Source organism: Hippopotamus amphibius, chromosome 3 (genome assembly GCF_030028045.1).
Source record: "Hippopotamus amphibius kiboko isolate mHipAmp2 chromosome 3, mHipAmp2.hap2, whole genome shotgun sequence".
Lineage (NCBI taxonomy): Eukaryota > Metazoa > Chordata > Mammalia > Artiodactyla > Hippopotamidae > Hippopotamus > Hippopotamus amphibius.
In genome coordinates this window covers 129336252-129347192 of record NC_080188.1, presented here as the reverse complement: position 1 = coordinate 129347192, position 10941 = coordinate 129336252, and the positions used below count along the sequence as shown (strand labels likewise).

At 39.2% G+C, this 10941-nt stretch overlaps 1 non-coding gene across 1 annotated transcript; it reads left to right on the top strand.

Annotated features, from left to right (window-relative positions):
* Positions 1-10609: 10609 nt before the first annotated feature.
* On the top strand, positions 10610-10716 carry LOC130850672 (U6 spliceosomal RNA). Its single transcript, XR_009053016.1, has one exon. It is a non-coding gene; the product is annotated as a U6 spliceosomal RNA (small nuclear RNA).
* Positions 10717-10941: the final 225 nt, after the last annotated feature.

Genomic DNA, 10941 nt, shown 5'->3' with positions numbered 1-10941 from the left:
ACTTCCCATCAGCGTGATTTGATGGGGTCATCTCAGATGAACTTGAATGTTTCTTCTAGTCCTAAAATGCCCACAGCCTGTCACAATCTTAAGACAATTAATTGTTTAAAAACGTATCTCATAGAAAAGGGAACTCCCCTACTGTTGGTGGGAATGTAAGTTGGTGCAGCTACTATGGGGAACAGCACGAGGTTCCCCAGAAAACTAAAAATAGAACTACCATATGATCCAGCAATCTCACTCCTGGGCGTATATCCAGACAAAACTCTAATTCAAAAAGATACATGCACCCCCGTGTTCATAGCAGCACTGTTCACAACAGCCAAGACATGGAAACAACATAAGTGTCCATCGACAGATGAATGGATGAAGAAGATGTGGTACATATACACAATGGACTACTACTCAGCCATAAAAAAGAATGAAAGTATGCCATGTGCAGCAACATGGATGCAACTAGAGATTATCATACTAAGCACAGTGAGTCAGAAAGAGAAAGACAAATACTATATTATCATATCTCATATGTGGAATCTAAAATATGACACAAATGAACCTATCTATGAAATAGAAACAGAGTCACAGACATAGAGAACAGACGGTTGGTTGCCAAGGGGGTGGTGGGTGGGGGAGGCATGGAGTGGGAGGTTGGGGTCAGCAGATATAAGCTTTTATATATAGGATGGATAAACAACAAGGCTCTACTGTATAGCACAGGGAACTATATTCAATATCCTGTAATAAACCATAATGGAAAAGAATATAAATAAGGAATGTATACACACACACACACACACACACACACACACACACACGAGGGTAAGTCAAAGATTATCTGCACTCTGGCTGTCGAATTTATAGAAGTTTTAATATAACCTAAGTGCAGGTAATTTTTGATTTACCCTCCTCTGTGTGTGTGTGTGTGTGTGTGTATAACTGAATCACTTTTGCTGTACAGCAGTAACTAACACAACATTGTATATCAACTATATTTCAATTAAACCCCCCCCCACACACATACATGCACATTAAAAAATATATCTCATAGAGGAAAAGAAATTCTAATTTTACTGTATGAGGAGGAGGTGGGTAGATACTGTAAGTGAACTCTGTCTTCATCTATCAGAGCAAGAAATTGTCTGAATGTGACAAAACAAGGCTGGCAGTGTCTTCCCACTCATTATTTTGTGAGAAGTCTATATTCATGTAGTACCTTTAATGCAGCTGAATTGTTAAAATCTGTATATTTTTTGGTATAAATCAAAATAACGAAAAGGCCTTCCTCACTGTACAGTAATAAAGGAATCCTTCCAATTTTTTCTCCAGTATGAGGACTTTTATGATTTTTTTCACATACGTGGTTTCCCATAATAACTAGTTTTCCCCTTAGCCCTATCTTGCCCCTCCCCCTTCCCATCTCCCCACTAATCATCACTAGTTTGTTCTCTCTGTATCTGCTTCTTTCCTGTTTTATTCCCTAGTTTTTTGTATTTTTGGATTCCACATGTAAGTGATATCATAGGGTATTTGTCTTTCTCTGAGTGACATCTCAACTAGCATAATGCCCTCCAAGTCCATCCATGTTGCTGCAAATGGCATTATTTCATTCTTTTTTATGGCTGAGTAATATTCCATTGTATATACGTACCACATCTTCTTTATCCATTCATCTGTTGATGGACACTTAGGTTGCTTCCATACCTTGGCTATTGTAAATAATGCTGCTATGAACATCAGGGTGCATGTATCTTTTTGAATTAGTGTTTTTGTTTTTTAAAATATATACCCAGGAGTGAAATTGCTGGATCATATGGTAGTTCTATTTCTAGTTTTTTGAGAGACCTCCATACTGTTTTCCACAGTGGCTGCACCAATTTACATCCCCACCAACACTGTACCAGGGTTCCCTTTCCTCCACATCCTTGCTAACATCTGTTATTTGCATTCTTTGTGATGATAGCCACCCTGACAGGTGTGAGATGGTACCTCACTGTGGTTTTGATTTGCATTTCCCTGATGATTAGTGACGTTGAGCATCTTTTCATGTACCGGTTGGCCATCTGCATGTCTTCTTTGGAAAAATGTGTATTCAGTTCTTCTGCCCATTTTTTAATTGGGTTGTTTGTTTTTGGGGTGTTGAGTTGTATGAGCTGTTTATGTACATTGGATGATTTTTTTCTTTTCTTTTCTCATTTGAATTTTTGGTCCATTTGTAGTTTATCTGGCACATGGGGTGAGTGGCCCATTGGTTGGCCACCTTCTCCCGGCTGATTTGAGATGCTTTCTTTCCTGTACTAAAGTCCCACATGTACCCTGAGTCTATCTGGATCTTCTCTAACTGTGGCTTCATCCAGTCTGTTTCATTTCTGGTCCCACACTGTTTTTAAAGACCGACGCTTTATAATATGTTTTAATATCTGCCAGGGGAGTCCCTCTCTTTGTTCCTCTTATTTTTCAGGGTTTTCCTAGCTATCTTATTTATTTTTCCACATGAATTTTAGCATTGCCTTGTCTAGTCAAAGGAACAGAAGCCGTTTGTATTTTCATTGGCATCAAGTTAACTTTATACATTATCTTGGGGGCATCGGCCTCTAGAACTTGGCTTGCCTTCCCAATTGTCTTCTTTCGTGTTCTTCAATAGTTAAAAATTTCTTCTTCATGTAGATCTTTAAAATTTTTATCATGCTCATTTAAAGAGGATTTTACCTCTTTAAAAAAGTTAACTGAGAATCAGGCTTTTTCTTCCAATACAGCTTTGGTTGTGTGTGTGTGTGCGTGCATGCGTGTGCATGTGTGTGTGTGTGAAAGCTATTGATTTTTTAATGTTATTTTATTGCTTGTAATAGCTTTTTAACAAATCATTTGGGGGGTTTTTGGGAATAAAAGCGTATTATCTACAAATAGTAAGACTTTGTCTCCTTTTCAATTTATACTTATAACTTCTTTTCTAATTGTATTTGCCAGTAATTCTGGAACAAAGAAATAGTAATGAAGATAACGCTTGTTGCCTTCTTCAGTGGGGATAACTTCTGAGTATCCCTGTTAAGACTGAGGCTGGCTGAGATGGATATATTTTGTCGTATTAGGGACATTTCCATCTATTCTTATTTTATTGAATTTTGTCAAATGCTTTTCCAACTCTGGAAACAATCATTTAATTCTCCCGCAGGTCAATTAATATGATCAAGTAAGTACATCAACACATTTCCTAGTATTGTCCTAGGCTTGGTCATAATGCAGTTTTTTTTTTTAAATGTGCTTCTAAATTCTGTTTGTTTCTGTTTTATTTTGGAGTTTCCCCATGGTATTTATAAGAGATATTTATCTAAAGCTTTCATCAAGTTTTGGAATCAATGTTATGCTTGCTTTCTGAAAATAATTGGAAAGTTTTCTCTTTTGTTCTCTGCTTGAGAGAGTTTTTCAATAGCATTGGAGGGAAAGTTTCAGGACTGTTTCCCTGTGAGAGCATATGGGTTTGGTCCTTTTTTTGGGTGAGGGGTGGTATTTATAAGATTTCCTTTAAAGAAGAATAAAATTCTTTAAAGAAGAACGCCATAGTGAATATGCTTTTAAATCTACTTTTCTACACTTATACATGTTTCTAGGTTAGACTAATTCCTAGATGTGTAGCTGCCATCAAAAAGTATTGAGTTTAAGGTTTGATCAGTAGGTCCACATAGTCCCCACCTGGACCAGTTTACACTTCCACCAACAATGAGTGATACAGAGTGCTGTCAACCTTGCCCATCTTTGCCAGTTTGATAGAAACAACCAAAAGCAAATGCCCTTATCTTATTCCAATTTCCATTGCTTTAAGTAATAGTGAGGTTGGACACTTTTCATATTTGTGCTGGTAATTGGATGGCTTTTTCTGTGAATTGCCTGCTCATGTCTTTTCTACATTTTCCAATAGGCGTTCCCTTTTTTTCTCATTGATTTTTAAGAGCTCTTTATATATGAGGGATCCTTAACCCTCCCAGGGTTTATGTTATCCTAGGTTAGCCATCGGTCCTCCTGGTGAACGGACTTTGTTATAAAAATTGTATAGTGACTCTACAGCATCTATGTTTACTCTCCTGGGCAGAGGCCAGAGTGTTGGTGATTCAGCCTTGGGTCATGCAGAGAACTTGAACTTGTTGATTGAACACCCAGAACTAACTTGAGGAACTTGACTCAACTCTTCTGTGTCCAATTCCAACAAGCTCTTACAGGACTGGAAAAAAGTCCAAAAAAATACCAGCTGCTAGAGAACTCCCATTGATCGGAAACATACCACAGATACACGTAAGCCTGGTCATCGATATTCATTTCCTGAATACGGTCAGAGGAAGTGTGGGTCTGTCCCTGGTTCATTATTTCAAGAAGGGGAAGGAGCCATTGGCAAGTTTTGAAAGTCAAAATTCAGCAGGTTTTCTATCAATTTCTGTTTACCGATGCACCATAGATTTTCTGGAGGAAAACATAAACACATGATTAAGATGCAAAAGAATGTTCATGATGTGGCCTGTTGGCTTTCTCCCCAGGGTGTGGCCAGTAATCATAATGGGTGCCAGCTCCTGGCTGATAACCACCAGGGGTGGGGTGGACAGCAGACCGTCTGATGTGGGATCTGCCACAAGCAGTTCGGTGTGGTTTGCAAACAGCTTTTAAGACAAAGCAAACCATCAGGCCACCACCATTCCAGACTCATCACTTTGGAAACTACATCTTTTGCTTCAAAGTTCAGTTCCAGAGGGAAAGAGCCAAGTGATGAGTCAAAGGATGAGTGGAAAGTGTCAGGTACCATGATGTGGGGAAAACGTGGTTCTGCTCCCCAGGACAGGTGCTCCTTTATTCTCCAGACATTGACCCTTGGTGGGGCACATCTGTGACTCCAGAAGACAAAGGTGATGAGGGTAACAGTTCAGTTACAGTGACGACAAAAAGCAAGCATTCATTTACTGTTATGGGCTCTGCGGGGAGGCTTGTGACAAACACTCGTCTGGTCCCAAGAACAGATGCTTGGGACAGCTGACAGTCCACAGGGGCTATGGAAGTTCACTCCACAGGCGCTATGGAAAGTCACTCCACTTCTGATGAGGAATGAGGGGTGGAGAGGGTGAGTGACATTTCCAGGGCTGAGCATTGGGGAGGTCTGAGCCCAAACCCATTTTCTCTGGTGCACACCTCCCAGGACAACCCATGGGCAGATCCTCCAAAGTCTCAGGGCTGTGGTGCTGCAAGAACACGAGGTGATGGCTTAGAGCACCTGCCAGGACAGAGAACTGATCCTGATGTGACCTGGAGACACTGACTGAGCCTGCCATGGGGCATCAGGGAAGACCATGGGTCCTGAAGGATGAGCTGGATTTTGCCAGAAAGAGGAGGAGAAGGGTAGAAGGAGGGTGGGTCTTCCAGGTGGTTGGGCCAGCCTGTGGGATGCAGCAGAGCCATTGAAAGGATGGAAAGCCCCCTCCAGAGATGGGGAGAAGGCTTGTGGGTATAATGAAGCTGGCCTTAGTGCAGAACCTGCAGAGGCTGGGGGCCATGCCTTGAAGGGTCTCCCAGGGTTACCTTAGAGTGTCTGGCCTCCATGCCCAGTGGTGGGAAACACTGTAGTTTCTTAATCAGGGAGAGGCTTGATTACATTCATATGTTAGAAAGCCTGTGATGACAGCATCCAGGAAGGAAAAGGGGAATCCTCAATGTCCTCCATGTAACTCAGCACCTGGCACCCCATTTGGAAAAGTCTGGGCTGGGAGAATTACCGGTGCAAGGGACACCCTGACTAGCCCAACAGTGTACACATCTGCTGAACAAATAAGGCTTAGTGGCAGCATTGTCACAATGGTGTAGATGTGTGGGCTGGCACCAGCCCTAGTGTGCAGTGACTACCAACGTCAGCTGTCAGAGAGTTTGGTAGCTGAGCTTCCTTCAGCAAATAATGCTGTCAAGCATCTTGTCTGTCTCAGGACATTGGATTTTTGATATAGGAACATTATTTTTAAGGCTAAAAACTGATGTCATGATTAGCCGAGTATTTGGTGAGTCCGTCACCCTGATTGCTGCAAGGGAAATTTGAGCATTTTGAGGCTGAGAGAGCAAATGTTATATGTGTCTAGATAAAGTCATCTGTCTCAAGCTTTGGTTAATGATTCCTTCCTGCCTCGTTCCATCATCATTTTATGTCTATGTGCTTATGTTGAAATTTCAAGACACTCAGTGTATGACTCAGAAGAACCAAACTTTACATGGGACATGATGGCATGAGTTGATGGGAGATGAGTTAGCTAGCTGGTACAGATAGATAGAAACCAGAGATAATTCTCTTCTAAGTTCTAGTAAAATGCCTCCAAAGACACTGAAAACATGAAAATGTGTGATGCCACAGAAGGCAGGGAGAGGAAGCCTTACATCAAAATTGGAGAAGAATTGACAAAAATCCAACCCTGCAGAGCAGAGAGTGATGTTCTGGGCAAAGACCTTCCAAAGAAACTGGGAGTGAGATTGAGAATTGAGCACTTCATTTGTTTTCCTGTTGCGATCTCAGAAATGGAATCCAACCAGCACGACCGATTTGCCCATTCATTTACAAACATAGCACCTGAACAAATCTTGCCTTGTTCAGAATTTTAAAAAGCAAGCAAACAAGCAAGCTGAAAAGAACAAACTCACCAATATGGGACAAACCAGGAGAAATGGGACAGTATCCAGAGGATGAAGTATTCTGAAAATGATCTGCTACAGAGTCCAGAAGAAAAAAAAAAAAGCCAGGAAGCAGATCAACACTGACAAAGCAGCAAAAGGGAAGAAAATGGCTGTATATCAGATTGAACCCTATAAAACCCTATAAAATTCCCATATCTGAGTATAGGCAATTATACAGGGTTCAACTTAGTGTACATTGTATATACCAAGACAGAAACAAAATGAATGACAAGAAACATGTGCACAATCACAGAATATGGTGACAGAAATAGGACTGAATATCTTGACTATAATAATAAATGTAAATGTAATAGATTCTTTTATTAAGAAGTCTCTACACTTGGATAAAATAATTCAAATATATGCTATTTCTGAGTGATGCACTTAAAATAGTTTTCAAAAGGTAGAAAGAAAATATACAGGTGAATATATATTGCATAAATGCAAATAAAAAAGACAGCTGGAGTCACGAGTAAAATTGGCCCGAGTAAAATTGAAGGCAAATGTATAAGCAGATCAAAGAAGGTAATTTTATTTTAATAAATGGTATAACTCACAATAAAGACATACTGACTTGCCCATTATGGTGATAGATAACTAATCTTAAAAATATATCATGCAAAAGTTGAAGAAATGGACAGAAACCCACCAAGGTTCACTATCATTTTTGCATATTATGAATTCCCTCAAAACTCTAAAAGGCAAAACTTCTTCATAAACCTGAGGCCAGATGGGCAGCCAAACTGGACCTGAACTCATGTGAGGTTGTGTACAGTTTTATCTCACTCACTGTGAATATTTGTGTATTTCACTGAAGGAATATTATTGGAGCCAATCTCTCAGGGTTTTGCATAAAATACTATGTATTATTTTTCTAAAAACTAAAAAACTCTGAATTCTGAATCCTTGCCTACTCCAGTGGACTTGGATAAATGTTTGTGGACCTATAGTAAGGAAATATATGAAACAGGCAAAAAATAGAGCATACAATATAATTATAAATAGTAAACATTTTTAGACATATATGTCTAAGTATACATATGTATACATAAAATGCAAATAGAGAATGAATATCTTCTGGCTCTTATGTCATATTTACATAAATCACATGCTGTGATTACAAAACAATAAAGCTAGAAATTTATAACCCAGCCACATGGTTTTTAAAAAAACTCTTCTAAATTAGGCCAAAGCTGAAGTAAAAACTGAAATTACAGCCATACTGACATTAATGGGATGTGATCAAGGTTGCTTTTAGAGACAGATTAACACTTTCATCAGGAAGGTATAAAAAAAAGAAAAAATAAGAATGAGAATGGGGTGTGGCCACAGAGATGGGAATAATCTACATAATTGTGGAGAGGGCTATGTGAGCCTCGCTCACGTTTACTGGGAGCTTGTGATGTGTCTGCTGTTGCCTAGGAAAATGCAAATGGCACAATGATTGAATTAAGAAGGGGGTGACAACCTGAAAGGCAAACACCCATAGGAGAAATTGAAAAGTTACCAAAGAATTATCTTTCAAAAATGTTGTGTTTCTTCAAACCTTCAATGGTCATCCCCATCCAATTTAGACTATGCTTACTAGTAAAAGAAAGGATGAAAAGTCTTCCTATGTACACAAAACAAAATTGTTAACATACCTAAATTCTCAACAAAGATTCAGAAATTCATAAAGTAAGATTTCAAATAAAATAATGGCAAATTGAGTCCAGCTGAACTTTTAAAAGCATAGAGCCTAAGCAAGCAGTTTTATTCAAAGGAGGAAGAAGAACTCAGTATTTGAGAAAATCCACTAACATAATTCTTTACATTAATGAATCAAAAGCAAGAAAAATCACTATAATCATCTGGATAATTTCCAGCACGTAACTTTATACTCAGTGACTAAGCACTAGAAACATTTCCAACTTAAGTCCGGGACAGACCACAATGCTCCGTTATCGCTGCTACTCTTCAATATTTTTCCAAAAGTCCCTGCAGAAGTGTAGCTTTGGTAAAAGTAAGATAAAATATACTTACTTTATATAATCTGATTGTCTATCTACAAATCTTAAAATATTCATGATAAACAAATGTAGGAGAATTTGGAAGGTGGCTGGTTAGAAACTAATTATACAAAAATCAATAGCTGTCTTACATACGGGCAATAGCCAGGTAGGAAATATAAAGCCAAGTAAAGGTCTTATTCACAGTAGCAACTCAATTTATAAAGCTCTAGTAATAAATTAAACAAGGAATTGCAGGAAGAACACTATAAAAGAAGAAAATTATGCAACTTTACTGAGGGACATAGAAGATGTGAGTAATATAGACCACTTTTCTATTAATAGATAGACTACCTGTGACTTTAAAGATGTCAATTCTCTCCCCAAATATTCTACATATTTAACACAATTCAGATAAAATCCCACTAGGATATTTGGAAGGAGCTGACAAAGAGAATTTAAAAGTCACCTGGAAGAATAAGTGCTCAAGAAAAGTGAAGAAAATATCCACGAAAGCACAGTATGGATGTAGAAATGGTATATGATACAGTATCAGAACAGACTTACAACTTAATGGAATGGAACAGGAAATTCAGGAACAGACCTAAAGGATGTATAATATAGTTTGTATTTAAATCAACAGAGAGTGGATGGAAAAAATATAAACTTAGATCCATACTCATACCCTACACCAAAATAAATTCCAGACGACCGAAAATCACTGAGTGAAAACACAAAAGGAACAAAAACCCAAACCAGGAAAACTGTACAGGAAAGTGTTCAGTGGATCAATTAGGGCATCTTGGCGTGAGGTCACCTTTCCTAATTGACAGTATAAAGACCCTTAAAACTGTCTGGCCCTTGGTAGAGAGATGTGCAGTTATTTTTCCCACCATCTCAGCTCCAACTTTCACCATCTGTTCTCCTAATCTAGTCTGTGGTAGCCTCCATGTTGCGGGCAGTTTAAGAGCATCTATTTGTGTAATCTGTAACAGTGATTGTTGCCTCCCGTGCAGACTGTAAGCCTCACAAAGGCAGGTGGATGAAGGCAGCCATATGGGCTCTCCCTGCCCAACACAGTGGCTGGGATGTAGGAGGTGCTCAAAGAAAATGAAGTTACATTATTAAGTTAAAGAACTAAAATATATAGCTTAATCACATGTGTAGCTTAATCAGAATTAATCACAACGAATTACAGTTCACAATGCAACCATTAAGTTAATAAAGCAGTATATATGCTATAACCCCATAAATACACCTGCAATGATACACGAGTTGGTGATACGTGTTCTTCTTCTTCTGATATTTTCTAGTTGTTCTAGAGTGAATGTACGTTAGTTTTGTAAGAAGAAAGTTTGTTTTTAAAAAATTGCCTAAAAATATCAACCATTAGACAGTGGAGTTGCTGGAAAACATATGTCTGGGGCACCCAGAGATACGGTGACCCCTTTTCCATCCATCCTTGCTCATCACCAGGCACAGCTTAAGCCAGCTGAGTGTTGTCTTCGCCATCTTTCTAGCTCACGGTGACTCTTCATTGCGTGGTCGGATGCCTCCCAGACGGGTAGTGATTTCGTCTGTTTTCCTGGCGGGACGGAGTTGTTTCGGGGGTGGGATGGGGGGTGGGATTTGGTTTTTCCCTCCAGCTCCTCACCGGGTAACAGGGCTGTGCGTCCGCCTGCTTCACTTTCTCTTTGCAACAAACAGAAAACAGCGAGATTACAGCCAGCTGACTCGGTCTCTCATGGATGAAGGCATTTATTGCCCATCATCTTCTTAAAAGGAGACACGTCTCTTTCCAGAGTCTAAATGCACTTAAATACATGATCTTCTTCGCAGTGCCCAACAACTTTTACAACTTGTCGCCTTTAAGACTTACCGTAAATTCTCTACCTAAACCCCCAAAGTAAAAACCCTTTAAAAATGAATGAAAAGTGCTCGCTTCGGCAGCACATACACTAAAATTGGAATGATACAGAGAAGATTAGCATGGCCCCTGCGCAAGGATGACACGCACATTCGTGAAGTGTTCCATATTTTTATGACGCCTTAGAGGACTGGGACGGGGAGGGTGGGGGGAAGTCGAGGGAGGGAGGGAATACGGGAATATGTGTATAAATACAGATGATTGAACTTGGTGTACCTCAAAAATAAATAAATAAATAAATAAATAAATAAATAAATAAATAAATAAATGAATAAAATGAATGAAAACAGGAAACATTTCATAACGAAGTTTTATGTTATTTCATCCAGGTGCTTGTCT